The sequence below is a fragment of the Oncorhynchus mykiss genome, chromosome 6 (assembly GCF_057628025.1).
Source record: "Oncorhynchus mykiss isolate SJ-2025 chromosome 6, ASM5762802v1, whole genome shotgun sequence".
Classification (NCBI taxonomy): Eukaryota; Metazoa; Chordata; class Actinopteri; order Salmoniformes; family Salmonidae; genus Oncorhynchus; species Oncorhynchus mykiss.
The window spans coordinates 29,079,360-29,095,971 of record NC_143027.1 but is presented as its reverse complement, the minus strand read 5'-3'; the positions used below and the strand labels follow the sequence as shown (position 1 = coordinate 29,095,971).

The window sequence follows — 16,612 nt, the reverse complement described above, 5'->3', positions numbered from 1 at the left end:
ACCATTAGCTTGTGGACCAGACTGTGAACAATATTACTTCCATGGTGTATTACCTGCCAGGACTTTGCAGTGTACTTTCCCAAGGAGCTGGTTATCTGCCAGCCAAACTCTTTTATAATTGCGATCTCTCTTGTTAGTTTGAGGCTTTAATCCAATAATATTGAACAAAATGATCAAACATACTGTAAAAAGGGTTCAATCCTGTTTGAGATATTATTAGAATGAGTGAATAGAAATGGGAAAATAATGCATTATCACAACAAACAAGATGTTGTGATTATATCTCTGAACCATAGGTCTAGTCAGGCTGTGTTTCCTGTACCATGTTCATGTGATGTCTCGTCTGTAGTGAGGCAGTTAGCGGTGGTGGAGGGATGGATAAAAGCCCTGCTCCCTCCCACAAGACGGAAAATGGAAAGTCAATCTTCTCTGGGAGAGACGATTAATTAGGGGACTATTCAGACGTATTAATGTAAGTACTGTAATTGCACATAGCCAACGTTCTGAGATTATGCAAATGGAGCTACCACCCACACCGCAGGCCCAGTCTGTCAGAGTGATGTTGTGTATCTTCCTCACCATTCTTTATGAAGGGCTCAGTCGCAACGATGGCTGTGTTGTCTGCACGAAGCAGCCAGACTGTCAGTGTTATATTGTGTGTTTCACCTACAGTGGGGAGAACAAGTATTTGATACACTGCCGATTTTGCAGGTTTTCCTACTTACAGAGCATGTAGAGGTCTGTAATTTTTATCATAAGTACACTTCAACTGTGAGAGACGGAATCTAAAACAAAAATCCAGAAAATCACATTGTATGATTTTAAGTAATTAATTTGCATTTTATTGCATGACATAAGTATTTGATCACCTACCAACCAGTAAGAATTCCGGCTCTCACAGACCTGTTCGTTTTTCTTTAAGAAGCCCTCCTGTTCTCCACTCATTACCTGTATTAACTGCACCTGTTTGAACTCGTTACCTGTATAAAATACACCTGTCCACACACTCAATCAAACAGACTCCAACCTCTCCACAATGGCCAAGACCAGAGAGCTGTGTAAGGACATCAGGGATAAAATTGTAGACCTGCACAAGGCTGGGATGGGCTACAGGACAATAGGCAAGCAGCTTGGTGAGAAGGCAACAGCTGTTGGTGCAATTATTAGAAAATGGAAGAAGTTCAAGATGACGGTCAATCACCCTCGGTCTGGGGCTCCATGCAAGATCTCACCTCGTGGGGCATCAATGATCATGAGGAAGGTGAGGGATCAGCCCAGACCTACACGGCAGGACCTGGTCAATGACCTGATGAGAGCTGGGACCACAGTCTCAAAGAAAACCATTAGTAACACACTATGCCGTCATGGATTAAAATCCTGCAGCGCACGCAAGGTCCCCCTGCTCAAGCCAGCGCATGTCCAGGCCCGTCTGAAGTTTGCCAAGACAATCTGGATGATCCAGAGGAGGAATGGGAGAAGGTCATGTGGTCTGATGAGACAAAAATAGAGCTTTTTGGTCTAAACTCCACTCGCCGTGTTTGGAGGAAGAAGAAGGATGAGTACAACCCCAAGAACACCACCCCAACCGTGAAGCATGGAGGTGGAAACATCATTCTTTGGGGATGCTTTTCTGCAAAGGTGACAGGACGACTGCACCGTATTGAGGGGAGGATGGATGGGGCCATGTATCGCGAGATCTTGGTCAACAACCTCCTTCCCTCAGTAAGAGCACTGAAGATGGGTCGTGGCTGGGTCTTCCAGCATGACAACGACCCGAAACACACAGCCAGGGTAACTAAGGAGTGGCTCCGTAAGAAGCATCTCAAGGTCCTGGAGGGGCCTAGCCAGTCTCCAGACCTGAACCCAATAGAAAATCTTTGGAGGGAGATGAAAGTCCGTATTGCCCAGCGACAGCCCCGAAACCTAAAGGATCTGGAGAAGGTCTGTATGGAGGAGTGGGCCAAAATCCCTGCTGCAGTGTGTGCAAACCTGGTCAAGAACTACAGGAAACGTATGATCTCTGTAATTGCAAACAAAGGTTTCTGTAACAAATATGTACCAAATATGTTTTTATGATGTATCAAATACAATAAAATACAATAAAATGCAAATGAATTACTTAAAAATCAGCATGATTTTCTGGATTTATGTTTTAGATTCCGTCTCTCACAGTTGAAGTGTACCTATGATAAAAATTACAGACCTCTACTTGCTTTGTAAGTAGGAAAACCTGCAAAATCGGCAGTGTATCAAATACTTGTTCTCCCCACTGTATATCAGCACCGCTCAGATCAACCTATTAACGTTCAGTTGGCAATGATGGTTGTCTGTTCTTCATTTGGGTTATTGTGTACACAGAACCTGAAAACTGCTTGAATACCTCTTATAGTACTTTCCCCACAGATAGTGTATTTTGTTAATGCTTGGTTCTGACTTTGTAGTGCTTTGGCCAGGCTGGTTCCTGGAGTTGTTCTCTGATAGATAAAGCTACATGTTAACTAACTAACCACCCCATGTGGATCAGCAGCAGCAGCATTGTCCATTCAGCTCTATTATCGCTGGGCCACACTGCCTCCTGTCCCCGGGGCCCACGTCAACTAGCACTTCCTCCTAGGAAGGAAACGTTCCTTACCCACAGCGCAGTGTCACACACTTTACAGAGGACAGACCCAAGGAGTTCTACTTTAGCTCAAATATGCTAGAGCAAATATACCAATGTTCTCAGACAACAGTGATGATACCCACATGCTCTCACAAATGTAACACAAACACACTTACTAACACATTCCAACTTCATTCACATAAACAAGCACAGAATCAACAACTTGAGCAACATAAGCAGACGCACGCACCCACCCACCCACACACACACACAAAACACACACACACACACACACACACACACACACACACACACACACACACACACACACACACACACACACACACACACACACACACACACACACACACACACACACACACACACACACACACACACACACACACACACACACACAACCAGCTGGGTAGTGGGATTAGGATGGAGAGGGAGATCATTTGTCTCAATCTGCAGTGATGATAGTTTGTCAGAGGCTGGAAGAGTGGAGTGGGAGCAGGTGGTGGGACCGTTGTAAAGAGCCCCACTGTAATCACATCTGCACCACAGAGTCAATGGAGTCCAATGCAGAGCGGACCCACCAACCACACACTCCCGCTGGGTCAGTTCCCTCCACCTGGGTCCATAGTTAGACAATTACACACAGGGGATGTCCTCCATCACCAATCCGAGACGTGGACACAGGGCACAGGGCAGGGCCCAGAGCTGAGACAGAGCTGGGTATACACACACTGAACTCACCACTTACCCTTATGACTATGACTGACACTATAACTCACCCTTATACTGTACTCACTCTTATACTGTGCTTATACTCCAAAACAATTTCAGGCAGTATTGTGTTCTTGAAAATGTTAAATGTTCAAGTAGTAGGGGTATTCATAGGAAGTGTTATTATCTTGATTTTATTTTTTCTTTAGAGTATTATTAGGATATAACTGGTATTAGAGACTATCATCACAATTATTAATCCATTTTACAAAATGGTTTGACTCTCAATCTCATTCCCTTGTATTCTTCTCTATTTCTCGATGACCCCTCCTCTCATGGCAACAATAGATGGTATTTTTGTCTCATTTAAATATATTGTATAGTAATACTGTTGAAGGTTGGTATGGCAACCCTAGGAGTCAGATGAACCTAGGAGTCAGATGATCTCATTACTGGCCCTTGGAAATTTTTTTTATCTCTCCCTCTCTGAGGATTACCCCTTTTCATGATGATTTCCCTATCTCTCTCTCCATATCTCTCTCCATATCTCTCCCTGTCCTTCCCACTATCTCTCTCCCTTTCTCTCTCTCTCCTTATATCTCTCTCCCTATCTCCCTCCCTCCTAAAAGGTCAGATGTCCTCCATGGTGGAGATAGAGAAAATCTGTAAAAGGTCTATTCAGCAGCCCCCCCATTCCCCTATTGCACCCCACAATCATTCTGTTCCTTTTTGTTGCACCAAATAAAGGAGTGAGGGAAGAGGGGAGGGGAGACAGGAACCTTGAGTCTGCTTTTCTTCAGGGCACATTTAAAATCTCTCTCTTTTTTTCTGTCCTTCTCTTTTCTTTTCCTCAAAGCTTTCTTTTGTGTGGAAAATAGCCCTTGAACTGGTGGTGGAGTAGTGGTCTGTGTTGACTTTCTGAAATGTCTTTGCTTAACATCATTACTCCATTACTCCACAACTATCCCTCCCTCCCTCCCTCCCTCCCTCCCTCCCTTGCTTCCTAACTTCCTAGCTCCCGTTCTCTCTACTCTTTCTGTCTCTTGCTCTTGCTCTTGCTCTTGCTCTTGCTCTTGCTCTTGCTCTTGCTCCTGCTCTTGCTCTTGCTCTTGCTCTCACACTCAATTCAATTCAAAGGGCTTTATTGGCATGGGAAGGCTATGTTTACATTTCCAAAGTAAGTGAAGTAGATAATATATTAACAATATAAAAGGAACAGTAAACATTACTCTTACAAAAGATCCAAAGTTATAGAGACATTTCAAGTGTCATGTTATGGCTATATACAGTGTTGTAATGATGTGCAAATATATAACGTACAAAAAGGACAATAAATAAACCTAAATATAGGTTGTATTTACAATGGTGTTTGTTCTTCACAGGTTGCCCTTTTCTTGTGGCAACAGGTCACAAATCTTGCTGCTGTGTTGGCACACTATGGTATTTCACCGATAGATATGAAAGTTTATCAAAACTGTGATTTGTTTTTAAATTATTTGTGGGTCTGTGTAATCTGAGGGAAATATGTGTTCTAACTGGGTCATATGCTTGGCAGGAGGTTAGGAAGTGCAGCTCAGTTTCCATCTGATTTTGTGGGCAGTGTGAACATAGCCTGTCTTCTCTTAAGAGCCAGGTCTGCATATGGCTGTCTTTCTCAATAGCAAGGCTATGCTCACTGACTCTGGACATAGTCAAAGCTTTCCTTAATTTTGGGTCAGTCACAGTACTCTCTGTTTAGGGCCAAGTAGCACTCTAGTTTACTCCGTTTTTTTGTTAATTCTTTCCAATGTGTCTAGTAATTATATTTTTGTTTTCTAATGATTTGGTTGGGTCTAACTGTATTGCTGTCCTGGGGCTCTGTGGTGTCTGTTTGTGTTTGTGAACAGAGGTTCAGGATCAGTTTGCTTAGGGGACTCTTCTCCAGGTTCATCTCTATTAATTTTATGTTCCTTTAAAAGGCGTTACCTGTGGAGCTGATGTTTAGGCCAAGGTATGTAGAATTGTTTGTGTGCTCTAGGGCAAGGGTGTCTAGATGGTATTTGTATTTGTGGGCCTGGCAACTGGACCTTTTTTGGAACACCATTATTTTTGTCTTACTGAGATTTACTGTCAGGGCCCAGGTCTGACAGAGTCTGTGTGGAAGATCTAGGTGCTGCTGTAGATCCTCCTTGGTTGGGTACAGTAGCACCTAGTAGGGTGAGGCCGGTGCTGCAGACTTCTAATACCCTTGTCATTTTGTTGATATGTATGTTGAAGAGAGTGGGGCTCAAGCTGCATCCCTGTCTCACCTCACTGCCCTGTGGAAAGAAATGTGTGTTTTTTGACAATTTTAACCACACACTTGTTGTTTGTGTACATGGATTTTAGAATGTTGTATGTGTTTCCCCCAACACCTCTTTCCATAGCAGACCATCATGCTAAATTGAGTCAGAAGTTTTTTTAAATCAACAAAGCATGAGAAGACTTTGCCTGTGTTTTGGTTTGTTTGTTTGTCAATTAGGGTGTGCAGGGTGTATACTTGGTATGTTGTATGGTAATTTGATAAAAAGCCAATTTGACATTTGCAGAGTACATTGGTTTCCCTGTGGAAATGCACAAGTCTGCTGTTTATTGATAATGCAGAGGATTTTCCCAAGGTTGCTGTTGATGCATATCCCACGGTAGTTATTGGGGTCAAATTTGTCTCAACTTTTGTGGATTGGGGTGATCAGTCCTTGGTTCCAAATATTGGGGAATATGCCAGAGCTGAGGATGATGTTAACTTCTTGACGCTTCCCATCCTGTTAGCGGGATCATTTTCGTTAGCAACCGCTGAATAGCATAGCGCCACAGTCAAATAATATTACAAAAAAATATTAATATTCATGAAATCACAAGTGCAATATTGCAAAACACAGCTTAGCCTTTTGTTAATCCACCTGTCGTCTCAGATTTAGAAATTATGCTTTACAGCGAAAGCAATCCAAGCGTTTGTGTAAGTTTATCGATAGCATAACAAAACATTATGTACACTAAGCATTAAGTAGCTAGGTCACGAAAATCAGAAAAGCAATCAAATTAATCGTTTACCTTTGTCGATCTTCGAATGTTTTCACTCACGAGACTCCCATTTACACAACAAATGTTCCTTTTGTTCCATAAAGATTATTTTTATACCCAAAATATCTCTGTTTGTTTGTCGCGTTATGTTCAGAAATCCACAGGAAAGAGCGGTCACGACAATGCAGACGTATATTCCAAATAATATCCATAATGTTCACAGAAACATGTCAAACGTTTTTTATACTCAATCTTCAGGTTGTTTTTAAAATATATATTCGATAATATATCAACCGGGTGTGTAGGTTTTTCAGTAACAACGGGAGAAACAATGGCCGCTTTACTCTGTAGCGCAAAACTCACTCTGAGAGCCCCCACCTATCCACTTACGCAATGTGATCTTTCACGCTTATTTTTCTAAATAAAAGCCTGAAACTATGTTTTTAAGATGGTTGACACCTTAGGGAAGCCATTGAAAAAGGAATCTGGTTGATATCCCTTTAAATGGAGGATAGGCATGCATAGGAACAGAGAGGTTTCAAAATAAGAGGCACTTCCTGATTGGATTTTCCTCAGGTTTTCGCCTGCAATATCAGTTCTGTTATACTCACAGACAATATTTTTACAGTTTTGGAAACTTTAGAGTGGTTTCTATCCTAATCTAATCTGACAATTATATGCATATTCTAGTTTCTGGGGCTGAGAAATAGACAGTTTCAAATGGGTATGTTTTTTAGCCAAAAACATGCAAAAGGTTAAGCCCTACACGCAAAAGGTTAAAAAGAATAAGTATAGCCAATTGGAATTTTTGGTCTTTATATTTTGTCATTTTATTTAGGATACCATCAACACCACAGGCCTTTTTGGGTTTGGGGGTTTGTATTTTGTCCTGTAGTTCAGTCAATATAATAGGAGAATCCAGTGACTTCTGGTAGTTTTTAATTGTTGATTATAAGATTTGTGTTTGATCATGTATATATTTTTGCTGATTGTTCTTTTTTATAGAGACAAAAAGATTGGAAACATGGCTTTATCCATACATCTCCATTTTGGATAGATAACTCTTCATGTTGTTGTTTGCTTAGCATGTTCCAATTTTACCAGAAGTGGTTAGATTCTATGGAGTTTTCAATTACAATGAGCTGATTTCGTACGTGGTGTTCCTTCTTTTTCCATAGTGTATTTCTGCATTGTTTAAGTAATTCACCGTAGTGATGGAGTAGGCTCAGGTTTTCCGGGTCTCTATGTTTCTGGTTGGATAGGTTTCTCAATTTCTTTCTTATGTTTTTGCATTCTTCATCAAACCATTTGTCATTGTTGTTTGTTTTCTTAGGTTGTCTGCTTGACATTTTTTTATTTGATAGGAAAGCTGAGAGGTCAAATATACTGTTTAGGTTTTCTGCTGCCAAGTGTACACATTCATTATTACAGTAAAACATTTTGTCCAGGAAATTGTCTAAAAGGGTTTGAATTTATTCATGTCTAATTGTTTTTTGGTAGGTTTCCATGTTACTTTCCTTCCATCTAGAGCATTTCCTAATATTATTCAGTTCCTTTGGCTTTAATGCCTCATCATTGAGTTTTGCTCTGTTTAAGTAGACTGTGATTTTGCTGTTATCTGATAGAGGTGTCTATGGGCTGACTGTGAGCGCTCTGAAAGACTCTGTGTTGAGGTCAGTGATAAAGTAGTCTACAGTACTACTGCCAATATATGAGCTATAGATATGAGCTATATGAGCTATAGATGAACACCTACTCATTCAAGGGTTTTTCTTTGTCAAAACTAGAAAATAACACATATGGAATCATGTAGTAACCAAAAAAATGTTAAACAAATCTAAATCTATTTTATATTTGAGATTCTTCCAATAGCCACCCTTTTCCTGGATGACAGCTTTGCACACTCTTGGCATTCTCTCAACTAGCTTCATGAGGTAGTCACCTGGAATGCATTTCAATTAACAGGTGTGCATTCTTAGAAGTTATTTTGTGGATTTTTTTCCTTCTTAACCTTTCTGATCTCCCCATCCCGGATCCGGGTTCGTGAATACAGACTCAAGCTCATTACCATAACGCAACGTTAACTATTCATGAAAATCGCAAATGAAATGAAATAAATATGCTAGCTCTCAAGCTTAGCCTTTTGTTAACAACACTGTCATCTCAGATTTTCAAAATATGCTTCTCAACCATTGCAAAACAAGCATTTGTGTAACAGTATTGATGGCTAACGTAGCATTTAGCATTAGCATTCAGCTGGCAACATTTACACAAAAAAACAGAAAAGCATTCAAAAAAATAATTTACCTTTGAAGAACTTCAGATGTTTTCAATGAGGAGACTCTCAGATAGCAAATGTTCAGTTTTTCCTGAAAGATTATTTGTTTAGGACAAATCGCTCCGTTTTCTGCGTCACGTTTAGCTATGAAAAAACCCCTGTATCCAGGATTGTGTAAATCTATCAGCAAGCTCATTAGCATAACACAACGTTAACTATTTATGAAAATCGCAAATGAAATGAAATAAATATGCCATCTCTCAAGCTTAGCCTTTTGTAAACAACACTGTCATCTCAGATTTTCAAAATATGCTTCTCAACCATAGGAAAACAATAATTTGTGTAAAAGTAGCTAGCTAGAGTTAGCATTTCGCGTTAGCATTTAGCGTTAGCATTAGCGTTAGCATCCAGCACGCAACATTAACAAAAACATAAAAGCCTTCAAATAAAATAATTTACCTTTGAAGAACTTCTGATGTTTTCAATGAGGATACTCTCAGTTAGATAGCAGATGCTCAGTTTTTCCAAAAAGATTCCTTGTGTATTAGAAATAGCTCCGTTTTATACATCACATTTGGCTACCAAAAAAAATCCATAAATTCAGTCCTCAAAACGCAAACTTTTTTCCAAATTAACTCCATAATATCGACTGAAAACATGGCAAACGTTGTTTAGAATCAATCATCAAGGTGTTTTTCACATATCTCTTCATTGATACATCGTTCTTGGACACATGCTTTCTCCCCTGAATCAAATGGTAAAGTAGAAGCAGCTGGCAATTGCGCACCGAATTCGACGCAGGACACCAGGCGGACACTTGGAAAATGTAGTCTCTTATGGTCAATCTTCCAATGATATGCCTACAAATACGTCACAATGCTGCTAAGACCTTGGGCGAACGACAGAAAGTGTAGGCTCATTCGTTGCGCAATCACAGCCATATAAGGAGAGAATGGAAAACAGAGCTTCAGAAATTCTGCTAATTCCTGGGTGATGCATCATCTTGGTTTCGCCTGTAGAATGAGAAGAATATGCATAGTCGAGCATCTTTTCGTGACAAAATATCGCGCTTAAAACGGGAACGTTTTTTATCCAAAAATGAAATAGCGCCCCTAGAGCTCTAACTGGTTAATGCACTTGGGTCAATCAGTTGTGTTGTGACAAGGTAGGGGGGTATACAGAAGATAGCCCTATTTGGTAAAAGACCAAGTCCATATTATGGCAATAACAGCTCAAATAAACAAAGAGAAACGACAGTCCATCATTACTTTAAGACATGAATGTCAGTCAATATGAAACACTTCATTTTACCAGCCTCAGAAATTGCAGGCCAAATAAATGCTTCACAGAGTTCAAATAACAGACACATCTCAACATCAACTGTTCAAAGAAGACTGTGTGAATCAGGTCTTCATGATCGAATTGCTGCAAAAGAAACCACTACTAAAGAACACTAATGAGAAGAAGACCAGTGGAAATTTGTCCTTTGGTCCGAAGTCCAAATTTGAGATTATTGGTCTTTGTGAGATGCGGTGCGGGTGAACTGATGTTATCCGCACGCGTATTTCCCACCGTAAAGCATGGAGAAGGAGGCGTTATGGTGTGGGGGTTCTTTACTGGTGATACTATCGGTGACACTTAACCAGCATGGCTACTACAGCATTCTGCAGCGATACGCCATCCCATCTGGTTTGGGCTAAGTGGGACTATCATTTATTCTTCAACAGGACAATGACCCAACACACCTCCAGGCAGTGTAATGGCTATTTTACCAAGAAGGAGAGTGATGGAGTGCTGCATCAGATGACCTGGCCTTCACAATCTCCCAACCTCAAACAAATTGAGATAGTTTGGGATAAGTCGGAATACAGAGTGAAGGAAAAGCAGTCAACAAGTGCTTAGCATATGTGGGAACTCCTTCTAGACTGTTTGGAAAGCATTCCAAGTTAAACTGGTTGAAAGAGTGCCAAGAGGGTTCAAAGCTGTCATCAAGGCAAAGGATGGCTACTTTGAAGAATCTGAAATATAAAATATATTTGTTTAACACTTTTTGGGTCATGATTCCATATGTGTTATTTCATAGTTTTGATGTGTTCACTATTATTCTACAATGTAGAAAATAGCACAAATAAATAAAACCCTTGAATGAGTAGGTGTTCTAAAATGTTTGATCTGTAGTGTACCTATGATCTGTAGTGTACGGACTATGTACCTACCCATCGTGGGACAGAGCTGCGGGAGTTGTGACCCGTTTTGTTGGTTATGATATCATAGTTGTGTCTAGGGGGGCATATGGGGAGGGAATGCTGTCACCTCCAGGTAGGTGTTTGTCTGCCTGTGTGCTGAGGGTGTCAGGTTCTTGTCCAGTTTTGGCATTTAGGTTGCCACAGACTAGTACATATCCCTGGGCCTGGAAATGATTAATCTCCCGCTCTAGGATGGAGAAGCTGTCTTCATTAAAGGACAGGGATTCTAGTGGGGGTATATAGGTAGCACACAGGAGGACATTTTTCTCGGTTGAGATAATTTCTCTCTGTCTTTCTCTTTCTGTCTCTGTCTCTCTCTCTTTATCTCTCTTGCCCTCACATAGTGCGAGAAGAGTGAATTTGGGCCACCCTTCCAGTCCCCATTCTCTCTACCCTCTCCTCTAACTCAGCCCCATAGCCATTGTCGACAAGGTCTGTTAAGATGACAAAGACGGCATGTCCTTTAACAGACCCTACATGCTCCACCTTAGGAATGTCCTGGCCTTTAGTTTCCTATCCTACTGGCACTATCAGCCATGAAGAACCAGGGGAGACCTGTGGAGAGTGGAGAGGTCTACAAGCCCAGATTGGTCCATGCAGGGTTCTATTCACCTGCCTGGCTGCTCCATTGATCCCAGCCTTTCTGCTGCGGTAAACATTTTACTCAGCCCGCTTCTGCCTTGATCAATAGCCTTCCATTAATAATGTATCTCATTGATTAGTTTGGCCCCTGAGTAAATTGATCAATTATGCTAATCTCTTTTATTGTAGTGTGGTGACGAATGAGGGCCAAACTGTTTTGGGTTAAACCTCTGGGCTTCTCACTGAACACAATGAGAGTGTCAGAGTAATAGCTTGGTTCTGCCCTTTCCTCCTACTACCAAAGTCTACAGTATGTTTGTTGTCCTATCCTCCTTCTACCATGGTCTACAGTATCTGCGTTGTCCTATCCTTCTTCTACCAAGGTCTAGAGTATGTTTGTTGTCCTATCCTTCTTCTACCAAGGTCTACAGTATGTTTGTTGTCCTATCCTCCTTCTACCAAGGTCTAGAGTATGTTTGTTGTCCTATCCTCCTTCTACCAAGGTCTACAGTATGTTTGTTGTCCTATCCTCCTTCTACCAAGGTCTACAGTATGTTTGTTGTCCTATCCTCCTTCTACCAAGGTCTAGAGTATGTTTGTTGTCCTATCCTCCTTCTACCAAGGTCTACAGTATGTTTGTTGTCCTATCCTCCTTCTACCAAGGTCTAGAGTATGTTTGTTGTCCTATCCTCCTTCTACCAAGGTCTACAGTATGTTTGTTGTCCTATCCTCCTTCTACCAAGGTCTACAGTATGTGTGTTGTCCTATCCTCCTTCTACCAAGGTCTACAGTATGTTTGTGATGTAAATGGTTTTCCTAACAAGGCTGGTGGTGGTTTGGCAACACTCTGTCCTTTAGTTCTCTCTTCTGCCTCTGAAGGCTGAATCACATAACAAGTGACTTATGAATCCAATAGATTAGCAACAATGGAAAACCAGATGAGACAGTAGCAAAAAATGTGTTTGGGGAGTTGAATTTGATGCCCTGTGGAGGGAATGTGATCACATTAGCTAATATCTTTCATTTCCACAATATTAGTATGTTTTCTCCTTGCGATTGGAGGGAGGTATATATTAGGTTTTGTATTAGCTGTTGTATTGCTGATGGGTTTTCAGTGTTACTGCTTGTGTGCTGATGAGGCTGTATCTACCACCAGTGTCCCCCGTTCCCATGATGGGCTTCAAGGGCATTGGCCATCAGTATTGCAGAGGTAGGGAACCTCTCTCCACCCTTCGCATCTCATTACCACTTCTAATTATCCTGACAACTCACCAATCATTGTGGATGTGTATATTTATATCTGTTTATAGCACACACACACACACCTTCACACAAGGGATTCAAAAAGGGATCGATAGACTGCTTGTGTCCCTGTCTCTGTGACTGGACATATTTACGAGAAGCGACAAAAATGGTATTAGATCCAGAGTGGGAAGGGGGAAGAGGAGGGGGAGAAGGGTGAAGGAGGGTGAAGGAGGGGGAGGGAAGGTGAGTGTTTAACCTTGTAGAGACACATCTGTCACAGACGCCGCCGTACAGACCTGGGCTTAAAGTGGGACACTATGACTCCAGAGTGACCCAGGAGAGACTCAAATACTGTAGGAGCTCCCCCTCCTCCCGCTCTTTCATACATACAACCACATAAAATCATTCCCTGAAGTTGTCCTTTGATCTGAGTGTGTTTGGGCTAGGTTTTGTGGTTTCCACTCTCGTCTCTCCAGACAGAGCGATGAACTATCCTCATTTAAACTCCACGCCTCCCACCTGTCAGAAAGGATGTGATCGAGCCCCCCACCCACCCCCTCCTTCCTCTGCCCAACGAAAGCAGTTTGATTATCATCTGTCACTAGTGCACATCTCTGCTTGCAGAGCTAAAGTTTTCCTTTGCTACAGCCCACTCTTCACGCTAACATCATGCATATTCCCCAATGGATGCACTTCACTGACTAGATCATACAAAGCTCTCTACAACTGCAGCTTTAGCAACAGCTAAACGTATGGTCTCAATTACTCTCTGTTGTTGTGGAAATGAACAGTAAGGAGAGAAAGCAGTATTTCATAGGATTTTGAAGTCAGGAACCAACACCAAAAAGGAAGAAGTCATTTCTCATGATCTCATCCTGCTTAGTCTGGAGGGTTATAAAGGGTTGTGGTCCAACACCAAATACACACACACACACACACACACACACACACACACACACACACACACACACACACACACACACACACACACACACACACACACACACACACACACACACACACACACACACACACTGCTTATAGAAGTGGAAAGATGTGTGTGTGTTGAGATAGAAAGCGCTAATTGTAAAGGATGTGGCAGGTTGAGATAAGGTTATCAGGACGCATTGAAAAGTCAGAGAGGAGGCCAGTGCTAGCAGATGGAATTAGATTGATTGTTAGTGGAGCCACTTTTGGGCACACACTGCTATTTAAAGATACCCTTTGGTGAGCCCCCAGCCTTCCAGCCCTCTCCCCAGGCATAGCTCTGCCCCCCCCCCCCCCCCCACCCAGGTCTGCCAGCCACCCCCGCTCTGCAGGCAGGACAGCCGATAGTGCCACAGGTTGTCACTCACAGGGTAACGGACTAGGCACTGCATGGCTGTGATAGTACTGGATAGACATCCTTCTACTCACAAATGAGAATACTATTTGGTATAACTTTAGCTAAAATTGTGCAATGTGGATCTAAATGTGTTATTAAATGACTATAATCCACCACTTGAGATTGATACTTCTTTCCTACGGTGCTCTGCTCATATCCGTGAGCGTGGCAGAGTGTAGCCGAAAGGTTTTCAATTCTGTTGATCCCCACAGCCTTATTCAACAACTCCCAGATCATTTATCTGTGTCATTTTTCAATTCCTCCTGTTAGGATCCTCCATTAGCCAAGCATTAGAAACAAATTAGCTCTCCTCAGTTGAATGGCTTCTTGGAGGAAGTGTGGGAAAATCCGCTATTAGACAGGAGTAAGGAGTGCCTGTTGGGGAGCTGGAGCTGGAATCCTGCTTAATAAAGGGATACTTAACCATTGTACATCTGGCTGAATGGCTGAGGACACCTAATTAAGAGAATAAGGTGTCATACTACAGGCTAGTTGATTAATCCAGAGTTTTAGACCTCTACTTACTGCTAACGCTGAATGGGACAACTTGGTTGGTGTGTGTGTGTGTGTGTGTGTGTGTGTGTGTGTGTGTGTATGTGATAGTGGGTAGTAACCCAGGAGGGCTAACTCATTCAAGTTTAATCTCTACGCCTCCCACCTGTCAGAGATGATGTGATCGAGCTCCCCCACAGTGTGTAAACAGATGAGTGATAAATCATCTCTGCACTTGGATCCTCATCGTGGCCAGTAGATTTTTACCCCAGGGCTTTGTTACAGGAGGACATGCAATGAACACTCTGCTTTCAAACTATTTTTTGGGCTTTGTGTCTCAAATTAGCTGAGCCAATTCAAACCAGAGCACCGGTCTCCTCTGACCAGTGAAAAGGGGTAAGGATGGCAAAACAGCATGGACCGAACCAGGCGGAGACTCAAAATAAACTCATCCAGGCTTGGCTGAATATGGACTTCATCACTCTTTATCTTAGCCAGAGTGTGCATGGGAGCCCAGTGATGAAATCAAAAAAAGGGAGGACAAAAAATTCAACAGAGTTGAACAGGCCACTGTATTTGGCTGGGGTTGCCGCGGTAACGCGGTGCTTGGATGCAGATAAACCGCACGTTGAGTTGTGGGAGAGGAATGCAGCACTTCTGCCTGCGGTTTGGAGAAAAGGCTAACACTTCTCTTTCTCAACAGCTGAACGGCGCTGCAACATCTGGGGATGTTCAAACTATTTTTCGGGAGACAGAGCTTTAATTAACCACGCTCGCTGTTGGAATATTGGGGGAAATGTTGGAAAACAAGTACAGTGTGTAATCGCCCAGGTCTGTTGAATGTTGTGGTCCCAGTTGTTTATGTTGTTGCGTTGTTTTCACCAACAACACCAGAATAGAGTGAAGTGAGAAAGCAGGACATACTGTTGCAAACAGTTGCAATTCTCATTCAATTCCTTCAACATTAAAGTCCTGAACTAACCTTGCGGCAGCAGAGAGTCTAGATGTAGGGAGTTTTTTTTGGGCTATTACTAAAACGGAGGGTACTAAAACTGAAGGCGGATTTACCAAGATCGATACGTACTAGTGTTACCTCGAGAGTTAACCATCCCTGTGAACGGGTTTGGTGTCTCATATTTAAAACATTTGACAGTGTAGTGAGGTAGGCCGGAAGCTTGTGTAGAGCTTTGTCTATCAGATCCCACCAGGGACACGGTAAGTGTTCAGAAGGCCACTGAGGTGCTATTCACTCAATTAATACTGTATTATCCCTGTCAGCTAGAGCCAGTCATTATTTTCTCACGTTATAATACAAGTGTATACTGCATATTGCCATCCACTCCACTTGACTTCTAGAAGTGCCACTTGCTTCCTGATTGTAATAATAATGTAGTCATTGACAGAGTCTAAAGAATATAATATATTTTTAATCGCATAAAAAGTTTGAGAATTGGTTAGATTTCCAAGGGGCAGTAGGGGAGAGACACAGGAAGGGAGAGAGAGGGAGGCAGAGGAGAAGCCAATTTGGGGAAGAATGGTGTTTGGGGGAGCCTGGCTGTGGCCTGCTGATAAGAGGTTCTCCTTCTCCTGACAGAATGGGGAGGCCTTGTCTATCGCCCCATTAGCAACCATGCCTACAAGCCCCTGCCTTTTCACCTCCGGCCATCTTCAATAGGGGGCTGAAATGGAAATGGCTACTTACCCCACTATTATTCGATTGAAAGGTAGCTGTCATGGGATGGATGAGGCCCGATACAGGAGAGGGACTGTGGGGGAGGGATGGAGAGAGATTTTGTTCCTGTCTCTCCGGCAAGAGGAACGTGTTTCTGTGAGATTAAACCAGGGAGCATGTTTATTAAAGCCATGTAGAGAGAGAGAGGGGAGAGAGAATGAGAGGAGAGGGAGAAAGAGGAGAGGAAGAGAGAGGGAGAGAGAGGAGAGGAAGAGAGAGGAGAGGGAATGAGAGGAGAGGGAGAGAGGGTGGGGGATTTTGATAGATGAGGGAAGAAGGGGGA

General features: G+C 42.3%; 1 long non-coding RNA gene across 1 annotated transcript; it reads right to left on the bottom strand.

Annotated features, from left to right (window-relative positions):
* Nucleotides 1-926: 926 nt before the first annotated feature.
* On the bottom strand, nt 927-9,668 carry LOC149982827 (uncharacterized). The gene is made up of 3 exons (XR_016496607.1): nt 9,108-9,668; nt 8,678-8,739; nt 927-5,628 (listed from the first exon to the last, which is right to left on the bottom strand). It is a non-coding gene; the product is annotated as an uncharacterized LOC149982827 (long non-coding RNA).
* Between the last annotated feature and the right edge of the window lie 6,944 nt (nt 9,669-16,612).